This window comes from Desmodus rotundus, chromosome 6 (genome assembly GCF_022682495.2).
Source record: "Desmodus rotundus isolate HL8 chromosome 6, HLdesRot8A.1, whole genome shotgun sequence".
Lineage (NCBI taxonomy): Eukaryota > Metazoa > Chordata > Mammalia > Chiroptera > Phyllostomidae > Desmodus > Desmodus rotundus.
This window is the reverse complement of record NC_071392.1, coordinates 100,361,334-100,379,264: the sequence shown is the minus strand read 5'-3', so window position 1 is coordinate 100,379,264 and position 17,931 is coordinate 100,361,334. Positions and strand designations below refer to the sequence as shown.

Genomic DNA, 17,931 nt, shown 5'->3' with positions numbered 1-17,931 from the left:
CGGCTGGGAGAAATCAAGAGGAAAGAATCAAGGCAGCGAATGGTGGAAATTGCGGGGAAAGATGGCCTATGTGGGGTCTGCAAATGGGTATTGAAAATGCAAAATCCTTACTGACGTGTGGTTGTATGAGGGCAGGGGCTCAAACTGGTGGCGGTAGTGATGGGGTTTTGCACTTGTTGGTGGACAGGCTCCCGTGAGTGTGCGAATACGGCATGTGGTCATCTGAGTGGCACCTCCAAAGCCCCCTCCCTGGAAACAAAACCCCTCATTACTTGCATCTCCCACCCTGTGCTAGAAGGCTTAACGTTTACTACAAAAGTAGCCTTTCCTTTGTGGAAGGAAGTTTCCTGTTGAAACAGAAAGAACATGAACTTTGGCTTCTGCTGGAGCTTGAGGTGTTTGTGATCACTGTACTCTGTGTAACAAATTACTTCAACCCTCGGTGACTTAAAACAACAACAAACATTTATTAACTTGCAGCTTCTCTGGGTTAGGAATTCAGAAGTGGCTTAACTGGGTAGATCTGGCTTGATCCCCTTGTGAGACCGTAGTCCAAACGTCAGCAGGGGCCACAGCTGGTGAAGGGCTGACTCTAGTGGATGGGAGGCCCACTGCCCCGAAGGCCCATTCGCGTGGCCAGCAAGCTGGTGCAGCGGTTGGCAGGAGGCCTCAGCTCCTGTGGATGCTGGTCCCTCTGAGGTCTGCGTGAGTGCCTTCACAGCAGGTGGGTGGTTTGCCCCAGAGTGCGCTGGGGCCAGGGCATCAGCTACAAAGAGGTTTATGACTCTGTCGCAGAAATCATGCAGCCACCTGTTTAATGGGAGAGGGGCGTGCACAAGGGTGTGAATACTAGGTGCCACCGTGGGGGCGGGTTAATGTAAGATTACTGGGCATCAGACACTGCCTCTGTGTACTTGACCTTGGGGGGACCCACTGCTATGGGAAACTGTAACTCAATGAGTTTCACTAATCTGTGGTTGTACAGCTTGTGAGCGGAGAGGCTGGGACTGTATTTTACACAGCTGAGTTCACAGGCATGTCAAACTCATTTTCACCAGGGGCCACATCAGCCTCGAGGTTGCCTTCAAAGGGCCAAATGTAATTTTAGGACTGTATACATGCAACTACTCCTTAACAGTTAAGCGGGAGCTCGGCACTGCCGCCGGGTAGAAACAAGGTGCCGGGCCTGGTGTCTGCCGCTGTGCTGTAGAGGAACTGTGCCGCCCTAGCCCTCCTCACAGAGCCCTGCGCCCAAATCCTCGCTCCGCTCATCGCTCGCACTTGATCTCAGGACGACCAGCTTGTGCTTTTGCACGGATTTGTGCACGACTCGGCATGTGGAGGCCTCCGGAAATATTTTTCCCCTTCCTCTTGAGTTTCCTAAACTGGGTGCCTGTGTAACACGTGGTGCGAGAGATACTTTACGTAGTGCATGCATAACTTTTTTATTATAAGATTTATGTATATAGTTGAATGGACCCTGTGGAAAACATCAATGAATTTTAATGGGCAATCACTTAATTGACTCTCAGTTTTGATATCTGTAAAGTGAGCATAGAAATGCTTACCTCTAGAGTTGTAGGGATTAAAAAGATAACGTGTATTAAGGGCCCAGCAATTTAAAGTTCGTAACAGGCACACAATAATATAGATTCTTATCGATGTGTGATCAATATAAAGTATTCTAGGAAATACAGAAGTGGTGTTCAAGGTTAAGAAGTGGAACCGTAATCATGGGCACTTTCTGTATTTTCTAAGTTTTAAGGTAGAATCTCTCAGCAACCTAAGTTCCATTTAAGATTATGACCCAGTGGTGGAGGAAGCAAAGAAGGAAATGAGATTTTCTTTTCAGTTACGCTAATGGCTTTTGTGAGAGTTAACTTTTATAGTCCCAATCTTGGTGAGGTAAGATGTTTCAAAAGCAGATGTTTTTATGTTTAAGAAAGCTCGTTGGCTTCACTGGGTATATAAATGTGCTTTTCAAAAATTTTTCCTGCCCTCACTGGTGTGGCTCGGTGGATTGAGTGCCAACCTGCAAATGAGAGGGTCGCTGGTTCGATTCCCAGTTAGGGCACATGCCTGGGTTGCAGGCCAGGTCCCGAGTAGAGGGTGCTTCAGAGGCAACTGCACATTGACGTTTCTCTCCCTTTCTTTCTCTTTCACTTCCCATCTCTCTAAAAATAAATAAATAAAATCTTTAAAAAAAAAAACATTTTCCTTCCTACCCCGAGGTCCCCTAGTGGCCACAGAGGCGGATGTGCCTTGGGGCACGCATCTGCACGCTCTGGTTCCCCTAGCCGGAGGGGCCCACTCCCCTTCAGTTTCATTCCCAAGCTCTAATGCAAAGCAGGCATACTTGCTTTGACAGGCCACCGTGGGATAAAGAGAAAGGGGCAGAGTTATGTAGTCAGCTAGCGCTCTGCCATTATGAGTAATACTGCTTAACAGGAAAGGCAAGGAAGAAATAAAGAAAAGATCTCAGACACTGTGAGATTTCTCCTAAAGAACTGATTTCCAATGAGCCCTAGAAAATAGAACCAGGAAAGGCACTTAGAAGACCAGAAAAAACAAATATTGATTGATTTATTCATAATTTGTGTCCCATCTTCCGCAAATAATTTGATATGGTTCAAAAAAGTCACTGAATTTTTTTTTTTTTGATATTACTGCCAGAGGCATTTAGATAACTCTGGAATAGATGGTCACATTTCCGGATGTTAAGCCAGTGGTTTGACTTTCTCTGAATCTGAGATTTTTTTTAGCTTAGACTATAATAGTGGTGAAAGCAATTGGTGCTGGAAGAGGAAATGTGATTTAAAATGTAGTATTTTTTCAAAGACAATGTGTGTTTTTGGAAAAAATGTAACAATTAAAGAGGAACAGTAAAATGTACAAGTAAGAAGTCATCCTTTATCACTGTTAATAGTTTCTGGTGGTTCTGTGCCATTCCCCTTTCTAAAAACAACAGTCCCCGCTTCTGGAGTTGTTTCTTCACTAACCTGAACCCCACTTGAGAAGCTGGGGTCGTCCCGAAGCTCCCGAGACTGCCGCATCCCAGGTGAAGACGGGACAGGTGCGGGAGGCGCACTTGCATCGTTCCAGGCACCCTGGGAAGACGGCCGGCTGTGTTGCCGTTAACACTTCAGAGCGGATGCTTTTACCTAACGAGGCGCTTCCTTGCTGTGAGGTTGGAGGCCAGAGTCAGCAGGAGAGACCCTGAAGGCACGGTGGGAAGTCCAGCAGCCTACGGTAGGTGTTCAGTAAGTATTTGTTCAAGCAGTAAATGCACCGTTGGCGGCTGCTAACTCTTTTAGTAGGTGTATTGTAACTCTAAGTCTTCATTCACCGCCAGAGACTACAAAAAATTATGGGGAGAAGAGCTCCAGAGCTAGGGTTATGAAATGATGAGCTTCGCTTTTCATTCCTTCTCCCCTGCCTCTTGACGTCCTCTGGTTTCCTTAGAAAGACGGTCCCTCAGTGTCCCACCTGAAAGGCAGCGTGCCCTGCCTTTGTCTGTTCTAACCCTTTAACCCTTAATCCGGCATGTGTTGATGACCACTAGTAACTGTTTGTGTATCTTTGTATTTTGCTTCAGTGCTTTAGCTTGAAGACATGTCGCTCAAAGAGTCGCTGTTTGGGACCCGGTAGTCATTTCTGCTTCAATTCAGTGTATTCCACACCCTCCTTCCCTTAGGCAGCGGACATTTCTCCCCAAAATGAAGATAAGAAGGGTAGGTGTGTCAGTCACAACAGGCTTCAATGTCAAGATCTCACTGGCTGAAAGAGCAGAATTTCTTTCTTGCTGGCGTGGAGTCTGCCACGGTTGGCACAGCTTTGCGCGGCGGCAGTCAGTGCCTGTGCTCTGCACCCGCGGGTCCCGGTGCCGCACTCACATTGGCTTTTCAAATGCATTTGCTCGCGTGTCATTGGCCACAGTGGTCACATGGGTACGCTGAGCTTCAGGGAGGCAGGAAAATACAGTCCTGTCAAATGCTTGGAAGGAGACTTGGAAGTACCGGGAACAGAACCAGCGACTGCCATTCTCAGTCTGCTGTGTCACGGAGGGCTGGAAGGGGGCATGACTGCCAGTGTCCGCGGTACTTTCGAAGCCCAGGAGTTAAACTCCGAGGGGAGTGGAGGCGGGGCTCCTTCAGAGCCAGGGTTTGAAGGCCTGCTTTTCTTTTGAAAGCCGCTACCTCTGAAGCACGTGTGTTAAATAGGGGACGTGCTTAAGTTCTCTGAGCGGGAAAGACTTATTTTCGCCAGGTAATTTCAGTTTCAGTCAGCATTCCATGGCCAGCGTTCTGCTGTAGCAATCTGGAGGATTTCTAGATTTTTGAGAAAATGAATCATGGAGGGGAAGCTCTTGGGCTAGCCCCAGTTTTAGCTGATCTTTTGAGAAGTGTTGATCACCATGCAGGAAAAAGTTGGACCCCTGTGTTCATTAAAAAAGAAAGAAAGAAAGAACGAACTGCTTTTGTTTTTGGTTTAAGAGTCTTTCTTAATAAGGAATAATGAACATCAACACCCAGTTATTCAGTAAACCAATTAGATTAAATTAGCGCAGCCAGGGAAACAAAGGAACAACCTTCAACAATTCCATTTGCACGACAGACTCAGCAGTCACAATATGAGCCAGCGCGTAACAATACAGTCTGTAAAGACAATGAGCATTAAGTTCTCACTTTTTGTCAAGGTAAAATATTTAAAACGCCTCCCTCCGCCCCAGTAGACGGTTCCAGTATATTCTCTCTCTTTTGTTTCCAATCACGATAAAATCAAGAACAAATGAGCTTTTCAAGTCTTTCTTCCTGCTACCAGTTATGTTCACGGCTGGGTCTTTGAAACCGTCTTAGCCAATGCTTCTCAAGCTGCACCAAGGATGGGCCATCCCAGTAGAGCAAAGCCTGCCGGCTTTAGAGAATGGTCTTAGGTCAAGAATTACTACTGCTCGAGGCCTCCAAGATCTAGTTACGGGCTTCTGCAAACCCTGTGGGCTCTTATGATAATGCTTTGCTTCACTGTTATTGTTCTAAGGCATTAAATCAGTCAGATTCATGAGCAACAAGAGGTCAATGTCTGATTGAAATTCATAAGGTCAAAAAGGAAACTAAAAATCAATTTATAAGATATGAAGATTTAGGTTCAAACTATATCCATGAGCAATAAAATTTCACATCCATAAATGTAAGAAAATCAGTTATTAAACTTGAGGGGGGAAAGAAGACTTATTAAGTTTTACACACACATAAGGCAGCCGACACATAATTTTATCAGACATTACTGAAATCCTGTGTGTAATATAAGCGATGATGGGCTAAAATGCTAAATGGTTTAGCACTAAATTATTAAGTGATGTATCCCCAAGGTATTAAACAGAGAGAAAATGCAGAGCAGGTGTCTCTCCCAGCAAGACTTGATCACCGGTTTAAGTGCATATTGATAACAAATGCACTTCGCAGGGAAAATAGTATTAGTAATATTTTTGCTGCATGAAAGCCTGGTGTCAGGATGACTAAAAGCTTCTACCTGACAAAGAAATGTTCGTTTCATTTTTTTAGGGAAAAAAAATTAATCATGATAAATGTTAGGTCCCTATGGAGCAGAGGGGGGAATTCTGGAGGGATTCGAGCATTCCGTCTCTCTCTTTCTGTCATCTCTGCGTGTAAAAAATAGAACGGATGGAAAAGATCTATGTACATTATGCAGTAAAAATTGAAATTATGACCACACTCTGGCAAAATAAAAATATAATTTTGCCAGCATGAGTGGAAAGAAAACTTTAGGAAGCAACCATTTGGGTAAACAATCCCAATCTTTTAGAACCGTAACACAATTTATAACCTAATTCCGTGGCTCGGCCTCCATTGTACCCACCAGTGAAAGGGAGCAGCCTTCCCACGGCCTGCTTGGTCGTCAGAGGCCCTGGTGGGAAATTACGTAGTGAAAAAAGGTGTGTTCGCAAGTGAGGTGGACGGCAGTCTTCTTTGTCTCTTTAGATGCAGCGTAAACCCAAATATGGCTCCAGGGAGGGGTGTGAAACAAGATGTTAACCGGGTCTTTCTGGCCGCTGAGAGTTAGATAAGATCGGCTCTCCCCTCACTCCATGCTCTGGAACTTTAGAGCTGTCTCCCTCAATTTCAGAAACTCCCTGGAGGGTTGTCTATCTTTTGTCTGTCACCTTGGACGTGAGTGCTGTGTCTGCTGGGTGACTTCACGGACCTTTGCACCACTGGACCAGGCTGTGACTTGGGTCAGCTCATGCACGAACAGAACCCCTTCTTTGAATTCCACACACACGCAGGCACCTCTACTCAGAGATACCACGTAGAAGTAGAATTCAGCAGGTGCAGGAAAGGCGTACACTGAATTTCACTTTAGAGCTATGAAACAGGGCATGTGGAAGTTCGGTAAGTTGCTCAAGACTAAGCAGCCGTACATGCAGCAGGGACTCTCAGTCCAGGGTCTCCTCTACGTCCCTGTTCTAGACTTGCTGTCTCCTGTCAGCTTCGACATAGGCCAATGAACTATGTCCCACAGGCCAAGTCTGGCCCCCCACCTGTTTTTATAAATAAAGTTTTATTGGGACACAGCCACGCCCCTCTGTTTATGTATTGTCTGCGATAGCTGCTTTCACGCTACAGTGGCCGAGTTGAATAGTTATGGTAGCTGCTTTCACGCTGCATGGCCTGCAAAACCTGAACTATTAGTTCCTTGGCCCTTTACAGAAAGAGTTTGTCGACTCCTGTTTTAGTTGGTAGACTAGTATTTGCTCCACGGACAACTGGTTTCCTGAACGTGAACATGATTTTAAAAAAGGCGTTCTGTGATCAAATAAGTTTGGGAAATGCGAGGTCAAACAAAGTTAAACAGGCTCCTCTCCAGAGCTTTTAATGTACTGACTGCATATAATTTCTCTTCAATAAGGGGATTGAGTATATGGCATAATTTGAACTTGAACTTGTGTGTGTGCGTGCGTGTGTGTGTGCGCGCACGCAACATTTCAAAGGACATATTTGAGAAAGGTTGGGTGGGGTTGTAATTCAGGGAATATTCTTCCAAGAAGCTGCCATTCATATGCCCAGGTGTTCCTTGGGAATGTGACTAGAGAAGAGCAGAATTTTCCATGACCTGGGTGGAAGCTCATCTTTTTTGCCTTTGTAGGAAAACAATGACCCACCAGATAGAATTTTGTTCCTTTTTATTTTCCTTCCTGTAACTCTTTCTTGAGCCTGTTTGTATGTACCAGCTGTAAGGGACCCAGTGGATAAATAACAATCAAAAGATTGTTCATAATAAGTTGGAAATGGTAGAGCTTATTTAGTTTAACAACATTTTAAAAGGAAAAGGTATATTTATGATTGTTACACTGTAGTTGTATCATGTGGTTATTTTCTGCCTAATCAAATGCTCCTTGTTTGTATAGTAGAATTAGATACAGCGTATTTCACGATGTTTTGTAGACAGTGCCCAGGGCTTTCAGAGGCTCCAGCTGGCTTTGAGAGGTTGGGACCACACTGTTCAATGTGGAAGACTGGGTTACTCGCGAGCTGATTTGGTTGTGGATGACAAAAACCCAGTTCAAACTTGAGAAGCTGTTGATTGATATAACTGAGAACAGGAGTGGGTGTAGCTTCAGGCATGGCTGTTTCCAGGAGCTCAAATGACATCCCAGGATTCTTTCCTCTCTTTATTATCTTGCTCTGATTTTCTCTTGGTGATTTATTTTCACTGGGGTATTGAAGATCATTGGCTTTGCTAGTTCACATTGTGTCTATAGGTAAAAATCCCAGATTTTTGAAATAGTGTCATATCAGTTCCTGAGAATGTCTTTGGTCCTGCCTGGCTCATTGGCCCAACCCTGGACCAATCACTGTGTCCAGGATGAGGTATTCTGATTGGCCAGCCTGGATCTCATGATCAGATGTGTGACAAGAAAGAGAGACCCCATGGTTGACAGTTCTCCAGGAGGTAGAAAGGCAAGTTTGCAACAGGAAGGAAAAGAGCCTATTGCCTGAAAGAGGAAGCGATACCAAATGTGGAAAACCCACAGAAGTCTATCCTGACTAGAGTCAGAACAAATACAGGTTTTGGAAACAGGGTCCCCACTAGGATGTAAGCGACGTGAAGCCAGAATTTTTATTTACTTTTTCACTACGTCTAAGACAGGGCTTGGCACAAAGGAAGCACTCATTATTTTTGAGAGAATGGCATATTCCATGGGCCATGGGGATTCAAGAACCGACAGCAAAGATCATGGATATCCTGGGTATGATGTGGTAGATTATAAAATGTCCACCATCCATCTATTCCTCCCATAAAGAGGTGGAGCGTGTTTCCCCACGTGCTTCTGGGGCTGTAACCTGACCTGCTTTGCCCAGTGGGACATTAGCAAATACTACCCAAGCAGAAGCTTGAAAAGCTCCTGTGTGTTGGGCCTGCCCTCCTGGCTGTTCTTGGAACTCTGTGGCCATTTGAACGAGCCCAAGCTAGCCTGCTGGAGGATAGGACCATGGGGACAAGAGCAGAGGTGCCCCAGCCAACAGCCGGCCAGCCCCCCAGCTGACTCAGAAACCAACCAGTGAGACTCAGCTGAGCTCAGACAGCCTGGCCCAGAGCAGCGGAACCTTCCGGTCCCAACTGCCAATACGCAGACTTAGGAACTACACAAAGGTTCTTGTTCTAACCGCTGAGTTTGGGGGAGGGTTGATATGCACACAAGCCCACTGATACAGCTTGGTTCTTGCCTGAGGAGGAATCTCATCGGAGCCCAAGCCTCTGGCGACCCATCTTTTCCCCTTGCATTGCTCTCACTTCATTAAAGCCCAGAAGGCTTAAAGTCCCCATGTTGGTGCCTCAGTTTTTCTCCCTGCCCTACCCTGCGGGCAAATATACGTCTAACATTTGTGTTTGGATCTGCCCTTCTATAGTGCCTGCCAGCTCTTTAGTGGAGGAGGAGAGAGTGTTTTATAATTATTAGTATTATTTTATTGTCACTTATATATCTCAGTTAATACTGACATGATCACTCTTGCCATTAGAACCCGAATTAGAAATTTCCACAGCCGCGTATTGATCATCCATGTAATTGGGTGATGAAGGGAAAACAATTCCCTCTCTGCCTCTGAGAAATCAAACTGCGAGGAAAAAGGATGAGGCAAATAAAAAATCAAAACATATGTGGTATTTTGGAAGGCAGCACTGTCTTTATTATTATTTTTTCCTTAAAAAGAGAAGCTATTATTGTTTAGGGAATTTCTATTACAATAAATATCAATAAAATTGTTTGTTCAGGAGTTTAAAAAATATATGCTTATTTGAAATAATTTGCAGGTAAAGTTTTATAAAATTACCCTTGCTTTATTATGCTATGTACATTTTTATTGTATTAAAATATAAATTACATTGCATAGCATTATAAATTGTTATTAAAGTGATCTGCAGCATAACTAGCAGAGAACTTAAATATAACTGTAAAAACTGAAATAAAAATCTATTAATGCAATAAACCTACTTAATAAAAGTTACTTTTATATTCAAAAACAAAATACTAAGGTCTACTTCAGATCTGAAAGACAAAAAATGAGGGAATAAATTAGTGGAGGTTAAGAACCTTGTAGCGGCTGACTAACAAAGCTCCAGGGGATTATAAAATTTCATGCTATTGTAATAAAAAGGATAAAGGATTGGCAAGAAGACCACTAAAAGTTAAAATAAATGAACATAAAGGAGATGAAAAAGTCTGACATGAGTGAGGCCAGTAATGTGTGAAGACTGGAGAGATGGCATTAAAGTGGTAGAGGGTGGAATTAAATATACAATGAATTCCGGTAGTAGGTTAATAGAAAATTATAAAGGTAAATGAGTTCGGTTTCATGGTTTCAGAAAACTTTATATATCTCATTATTTTTCTTAGCACTTGAGAAGAGGCAGAGTAAGACAAATTAAAATCTGGCATAAACCATATTGAAGTGAGTGGCAGTGCCAATTACTCACCAATGCTAGTCCCCCCTTATTCCTTAGTAATTGACCTTTAATTGTTAAGTGGCATGTAGAGGCCCCAAATAAAGCAAGATTTCCCAGCTTCTCTTGCTCTTACCTGGGGACCATGAACCTGAGTTCCTGTCCAGTTATCATAATTGTAGTGAAACTTCTGGGTAATGTATTGAAAAGGAGGGAGTGGGTACTTCTTTGTCTCTCACCTCCCTCATGTTTCTTCTTGATGGCTGGGATGTGGATATAACAGCTGGTGTACCAGCAACAATTTTGGACCATGAAGTAACAATAGAAGGGAAACATGAGTGAGAAATAAGACAGAGGGAGCCTTGAACCCTGCAACTATGTAGCCACCAGATCAACCCTTGGCTTCCTGGTGCCAGACTTAAGAAACTTACCCCTCTCTGCTATTTTGGGTTTCCTATCCTTATAGTCAAAATTCATCTTAACTAAGAGTGGGTTTCTACTATCTCTAGGTAGAGAAGTGAACATTGATATTCTGTGTTGCAGTCAGCAAACGCAAAGCCAGTGGTGGAACTCAGCATGAAATAATAACAGCCCCCGAGCTGGAGTTGGGGGATGGGTATCCGAGCAGGGATCCTTGTGTTGACTGATGCTGATGCTAGAAATGAATAGTTCGCTATAACACAGGTTCTCTCCAAAATTCAGTTCAAGAGCAGCCTGGTAGGAATGATGAGATTTGTCCTAAAGCTGGATTTGTGCAGAAAAAATACTTATTTAGATTGTATTATAGATTAATGTAAATAGCTGTTTTGAAAAGTTGTTTTTGCTTGTATTTTCTTAAGATCGAGGAATGTCAGTTAATGAGGATAGAGATATTTTACCATGGCTTATTTGGGGAGACTTTTGAGGATAATGGATTTTACGTGGTGGGAGGCAGACTCCAGCCCTCCCTGGCCTCCCTCCTCCCTCCCCATCTTGGCCCCTCCACTGCAACAAGCGTATTTTCTCTTAGTTCTCTCTGCCTTGACCTTTCCCAACTCAGTCTACCGTTACAGTGGAAATGGCACTTGGTTGCTCTTAAGGAAACACCAGCACCTTTGCTGTAGGTAGTGTTTGCCCTCGATCCAGAGTAGACTTTCCGAACCATTAGAACAACTGCTGACAGCTACAGAAACTCTTCTTATGGTCTGAGATTAATGGTGGTAGAATTTCCCAGAACTGTGAGCAAAGTTTTGGCCTTTGTTTTATTTTGTTCCCCAAGAAACATTCACATCCCGTGTGTCTGCCCTCTGCAAATCTTGACTCCTCTGGGTGCCCACGGGCACGCCCCCACCCCTGCCTCCGTCTTTGGACTTAATGGGCTGTATTATCATGCTTCCCTCCTCTCTCCCTCCCTCCCTGTATCCTTCCCCCTTGTCTCCCCTTCCCACCCTCCCTTCTCTCCTTCACCCCCTCCCCTCCTTCCTTCCCTCCCTCCCTCTCATCACAGTATTTATTTAGCATCTACTCTGTGCTGCATGTTTTTCAGGCACTAGAAAGATGGCGGCAAAAAAATTAAAAAAAAAAAACCAACCAACCCACAAAAACAGTACATCCTTTCATAGCCCGGTTAACTTGCTTGTCCCTGGAAGGCCCTTACAAAATAGTCACTTTTAACCTTTGCTGAGGTCCAGTTTCACTCTGCTACAGTGGGGTGGGGTGCAGAGGGAGCCACTTAGTTACAATCCAGGATTCACACCTTTCCTTTGACCTCTCCTCACATCCCTGGAAACTCTTGTGACATTTACAACAACTACTAAAAATTTGCTTTTGGTGACAAACATGACGTGACTGAAGAAGGCTATGGATGATGAACGTAGAATGGCAACCGAAGATAAACGGAGGTGATTCAGGCTAAAAATAGAATTAAAAAGAAAACAACAGAGGAGTAGAGAAAAATATTGGAAGCATGGCTTGGATCTATGACTTTGTTTCTACAAATGAACATTTGGAAACTCCAGGCAGAAATGATATTTTAAAATAGAGACAGATAACAGGAAGCTCCCAGGCTGGGGGTCAGGGGGCATTTGCCCTGTGGAGATGCGTGGAGGCTATATCCTTGATCAGTAGAGTTGGTATCATTTAGGACAGGCTAGATTATGCATAACTAACAACCCCCAGATATCAGTGGCTTAACATACCCGAAGTAATTTCCTGTTCATGCCCCAAATTCAGCAGTTCACCTGGTTGGGGTGGGGAAGGCCATGCCCACGGTGGAGTCCCCTATGGACCGAGGTTGAAGAAGTACCATTTCAGCACTGACTCTTGTGTCTGCAAAGGTGGCCCAGAACACAGCTGTCTTAGTTCAGTCTGCGGTAACCCAGGACCATAGACTGGGTGGCTTATAAAAATAGAAGTTTATGTCACAGAGTTCTGAGGCTGGAAGTCAGAGATCAGGGTGCCAGGACAATTGGGTTCCGGTGAGATCGATCCAGTTGTCTGGGTGGCAGACTCCCAACTTCTTGGCCTGGCCCCCCAACCCCCCCACCCCGCCACCCCCCCCCCACCCCGCCACCAGGGTCAGAAGGGGATGAGCTAGCTCTCTGGCCTCTTCTTATGAGGACACCAATCCAGTTCCTGAGGGCTCCACCCTCATCGTCTACGACCTCGCTAAGGTCCCACCTCCAGATCCCCATCCTGCAAGGATTAGATTTCAACACAGGAATTTGGGGGCGGGGGCACAAACATTCAGGCTATAACAATCACACATCACCTGTCGCCTCTCCAAGCTTCCATTTGGAAGTGACACAGAGAACTTTTGTCCGCATTTCATTGGATGAAGCAAGCCCTGTGGTCACGCCTGCTGTTGAAGGGAGTGGAGAATTGCCATCCTACGGGCTGCCTGCAGACAGAGCGTCAGAACCCAGTGGGGAGCAGCACCTAAGCACTTGGCCCCTCAGAATGGCGTCTCCCCTCCTGCACAGGCAGCTCCGTAGAAGCGGGAACCCCATCCCACAGACGCCTGGCGCAGAGGTTTGTCAGCAGGTGTTTGCCGCGCTGAACTGCTCTCTGCTCACAGACTCCCCAAAACTCTCATAACTTATTGGTAAAATTTCACCCTTAATTGGTAAAAAAAAAAATGCTGTCTATGAGTTTATGAATTATTTACCTTACAAAGCCCTCCCCGAACTCTTCAAGCGCACTGTCAATAATTTACGTTCATACTTGTGTGGTTTCAAATCTGTTTATTAATGTTATTTTGGAGATAGAAAACAACTTGAATGAAACCATGCTGTCTTATTTTGCACATCATTCGGGAGAAGGGAAAAATGCTTCTCTTCTCATGTGAAAATGCTCCTGACCCCCCATGTGCAGGGTGGGAAGGCCTAGTTATTTTCCAGCCGCATGCAGATATTCCTGCTGGTCTAGGGCATGGCACTCAGGCATTTACCGTTTACCGAGTTCCTGCTGTATGCTGAGTTCTGAGCTAATAGAGTCCACACGGCCCAGTGTTCCTGGTGTGGACCGTTCTCCTGAACCTCACGTCTCAGCTGCCTTTCTGATGGATGTATCTTGTAGACACCTCAAACGACACATCCAAAACGAAACCCTTGATGGTCAGCATCCCACCTGACAGCTCCAGAAACTTTTCCTCATCTCCATAACTGGAAACTCCGTCCGTTCTGTTGCTCAAGCCAGAGACTTCATATAGAGCCGCGACTTCATTCCTTCTCTCCCACCCTGTGTCGGATCTGCCGAAATCCTGTTGGCACCATGTTCAGAATATATCCAGAACCCCACCCTTTCTTACCACCTCCACTGGTACCACCCAAACCCAAGCTGCCGTTATTGCTTAGCTGGTTTATTTCTAATCTTCTAACTGGCTTTCCTACCTTTTGCCTTTGGCCCCTACACACTCTTCTTTGCAGACATCCAAAGGAAGCCTTTTAACATGAAAGTCAGTCCTATGCTCAAAACTCGCCCAGTGGCTTCCATCTCAGGACAAGGAAATGCCCAAGTCCTCCAGAAGGTGCTGTGTGATCGGCACCCCATCCCCCCAATGGCTTCTCAGGTTCCAGCTCCTGTGACTCCCCCCCCCCCCTCCGCCCACTCGCTACCCCAGCTACAGACAGCCCTGGGTCCCTCGCAGTACTTCAGGCACGCTCCTGCCTCAACACTTCCCGACTGGCTGTTTCTTCTGACTCCTGTGGTTTCTCCCAGCCAGCCAGTCACACGTCACGTTCTTGCAGTTCCTTCCACTTCCTCTCTGCTCAAGTGTCACTTGATCACTGAGGACTTTATGAACTTCCCTGCTTAATAAAATAACCATCCACTCAACTCCCACCAGCACCTCCTGACTTGGTTTTCTCTCTCGCCATCACCCGTCCCAGCGGCTTGCACCACGCATTAACTTGTTAGTTTACGCGTTGCTCCTTTTCTAGAACGTACAGACTCTGAAGACACAAGACTTTGTTCATTTCGGTGCTGTGTCCCCAGCCATCAAATAGGGGGTGGCACGTAATTCATATTCAGTAAAGAGCTGTTGGACAAAACTTAAATGTTACACACGTGGACTTTTATTATTCACTGATTGATTCTTGTCATTAAGTGTTAGCTTTCCAGCTGAACCCCAGCTCCTTGAGGGCAGAAATGAGTATGGATTCTTTGGCGTTTCCAAATGCAAAGATGTCTGGGAGAATCTCGGGCCTCATCCCAGGGCCCCTGCGTTTTAACATGATGAAGGCCAGTGAGTCTGTCACTTAATGTCCCTGTGAACTACCTGGGGATCGTGTTAAAATGCATTTTCAGGGAGCTCCCAGATGACGCTGGTGCAGCTGGTGCCGGAGTCACTTGGGTCCGAAGGGCCTGGAGGGTTTGGGAAAGGCCGTGTGCTCCTCGTAGACACTCGCAAGGCGTGTTTGCGTGTCAGGATCGGAGAAACGCTGCATTCACGGCATTTTATAAATCCTTGTCTGTCTGCTGTTTCCCAAGCTTATTCAGCGACGCCGATGACCATTATTACCAGGGCCGATATTTTCGGGCACGCACTTTGGGGATCCTTGCACTATTCTTTCTTCGTAGTTTTCCTCCCCAGTCCTCTCTCGAGGCATCACGCTGAGCCAAGCCTGGAGACAGTCACTCCAGACCTCAGGCCCTTTCTCCCTCGAACTGCTGCTCTCCTGTCTGTGTGGCTTTCCTGCCTGCTTTGCACAGACAGGCCTTCCCTCCATGGGGAACATCCCTCTCATCTTGATTTTCCCTGCCTTCTAAACATCCTTCAAGTCTCAGCTTGGTACCCTCTCTTCCATGAAGCCTGTCTAGACTTCTAGACTGGACTAAGCAGCCCCTTGCCTTCATTCCACATCTCCTGGGGGAGGCAGGGTGTGGGGTGCAGGACCTCTGCAGAGACTTATCCTGCTCACTGAGATGCCTATGTAGGTTTCTGTCTCTCCCTCCCACGCTACAAGGTCCTGGGAGCTCCTTGGGGGCAGGTTCAGGGCCTTCTCACCTTTGTATCCCCAGCACTGAAGACCCTCCAAAGTGTGATTGGGGTAATTACCTATATTGCCCTTTAAAACCGAGTGGAAAACATGAACCAAACCTGTCTTTAAGAATCCCCTCCTAAAGGCAGTACCGGTAATAACAAGTAAAGAACTGAGCAGGGTTGATTTGAAAAAATAGCTGGTGCGAAGTGCTCAGAGAAACATCAAAAGCCAATTTCTCAACAATGTGCAACTTTTCAAGTCAGAAAAATTTAATTTTAGGAAGACTAAAGCGGGGATTGAAAATTGTCTGAATGGTTTGAATGGAGACTGCTTTGCTGCAGGGGACAGAGAACACAGAGGACAGAGACCAGAGCAAGGAGCGGCTGGTACTTACTGATGTCGGGGGGCTTACATGGGGGTTACGGGGTGCCGGGGTGTGTGCTCTCGGCTGTAGTAATGTGCGTGGATTTGAGTCAGGGTTAGAGAAACATCCGACTTTCCTAGTTGAGCTCATGCTGTCGTAAGTTTCCCGACTTAATGTCTTTATTTAAGAAAAAAAAGTGAGTCGGGTCAAAGAAAAAGTGTGAAGGGAAAGCACCGCCTGTGGTATTTGGGCGGCTGGCGTACTCATGGCCGATGACAGGAAAACATCGCGGTACGGACCCGGCCCAGAGTTCGAGAAATCAGCCCCCCACTTTTAAAGATGATTTTATTAAATCAAGCCATTGCACTTGGTCATTTCATTGCTGCAGCAAAACAAGGCCGTTATTTTTTTTTAACACTTCTCATTTCTGATTTTAACAGATTGTCTCACTCTCTTCATACATTTCAAGTTTAAATGCAAGCGTACGATGTGTACCAGCAAGTCTAGAAAGAACTCAGTCCTTTGGATGCACGTTTGCTCTGTGGTTCTTGCTCAGGGGAAGTCCTCGGCTGACAGCACTCATCCTCCGTGTTTGAATTACATGATGCTGCTCCTCCCCTACTCCCACCTGTTGTAGCTGATTGGATCAAAGGTGTGCCCCTGACTTAAGATGAGCCAATCAGCTTCTCCTTTCAGGAGTTTGGAGTTGGGATCCAGGGAGACCCAGTGAGGTAGGACTATGGTTTGGACTGTGGACTTGGTTGTTCTGGGCTTGCTGTTTTTCTGTGAGGATGGAGAGGCTGAGACAGCTGTGAGAGAGGAGGACAGAGAGAGAAAAATAAAATAGGTGCACGGGGGAAAATAAAAACGAGAAGTAGAAGACTCTGGTCACTCTTATGTTCCAGGTTCTGGTCCTTCCTGGTCTGGCTACATTCCTGCTCTTGGGTTTTATGAGACTCCCTGACATCCTGGTAATAAACTTCTACCGACCAACGCATTTTACCTCCACCACGGTTTCTGCGTTCTGACTGTTCCTCGTAGCGAAGATCCTCTATCAGTGAATTAGGAATCAGTGAATCGGCAGGTTACTTATTTTCTCTGAGCCTCAGTCACTTCATCTGTAAAACGGGAGAAGCTGGTCAGTGTTTTTCGGAATGCAGGACCCACTGGAGAAAGAGGAGAAGGCCTTAGGTGTTATTTAGATCCAACATCAAATAGTACTGAATTTTATTTCCCGCAGTGACTTTGCTGACTGTCTTCCAGTTCATCTGATGACATATCGAGGAGGGAGTCAGTTTCACTCTATATGTTTTTCACACCTTTCTAATGCCTGTTAATCTCTCTTTTTAATAAAGAACGATGAGACATCACATTGGGAACCTTCAAAGGCTGCAATCTAGCTAGAAATTGATACACATTTTTTCATCGAATTTATTTCTTACTGTTTGTCACTAAAACATTTGTTTTAATCCTGGTTTTCCATTTGTGGTAGCAAGACAACACTTCCTTAAGAAGTAACCAGAAAGCGGAGGAAAAGGAACAGCTACTCCAGGTAGTAGAGTTCCAGTGACAAACGTAGGATGAGGGACACAGAAAACCAGCATTTGGCAAACACCACAGTCACAGCCATTACAGGCACGAATGGTCAGTGGGTGCAGAACCGGGTGGGTGACGTTGAGGGGAGAAACAGGGTACTTGCGTCGTCTCACAGCATCCCCCCACGAGACATTACGTACAAAGAAAATAGGAACTTTATGGTGGAGACATGACAGAGGGGGCCTCAACCACGTGACCCAAGGTAACAGCGCGTCTCACACCCGAGGGTGTGACGCCCCGGGAAGGACGCACCCCTCTGGTGTCCTTGTCATAAAGGAGCGACTGCAATCTAATCGCAAGAAAACAACAGACAAGTTTAAATGGAAGAACGTTTCACAAAGTAACAGGTCGGTGCTCCTCATACATATCAAGGTCATGGAAAAAAATGGAACTGTCTCAGATTGGAGGAGGCTGAGGAGACCAGGACACGGCACGCACTGTGTGGTCCTGGAGTAGATCTGGGACCAGGGAAGGGTGACATTTGAAGACATATAAGTTACTTAATAGTATTGTATCGATGTTCATCTCCTGATTTTTGTAGTAAGA

The 17,931-nt window shown here is 45.6% G+C and overlaps 1 long non-coding RNA gene across 3 annotated transcripts in view; it reads left to right on the top strand.

Annotated features, from left to right (window-relative positions):
* The first annotated feature begins 567 nt into the window (after positions 1-567).
* The window catches only part of LOC123479644 (uncharacterized), a 38,808-nt gene continuing 21,444 nt past the window's right edge, over positions 568-17,931 (top strand). For all 3 annotated transcript variants that reach the window (XR_008427115.1, XR_006655317.2, XR_006655318.2), the window contains exons 1-2: positions 568-724; positions 2,969-3,249. This is a non-coding gene — a long non-coding RNA (uncharacterized lncRNA). The remainder of the gene's footprint in view (positions 725-2,968; positions 3,250-17,931) is intronic.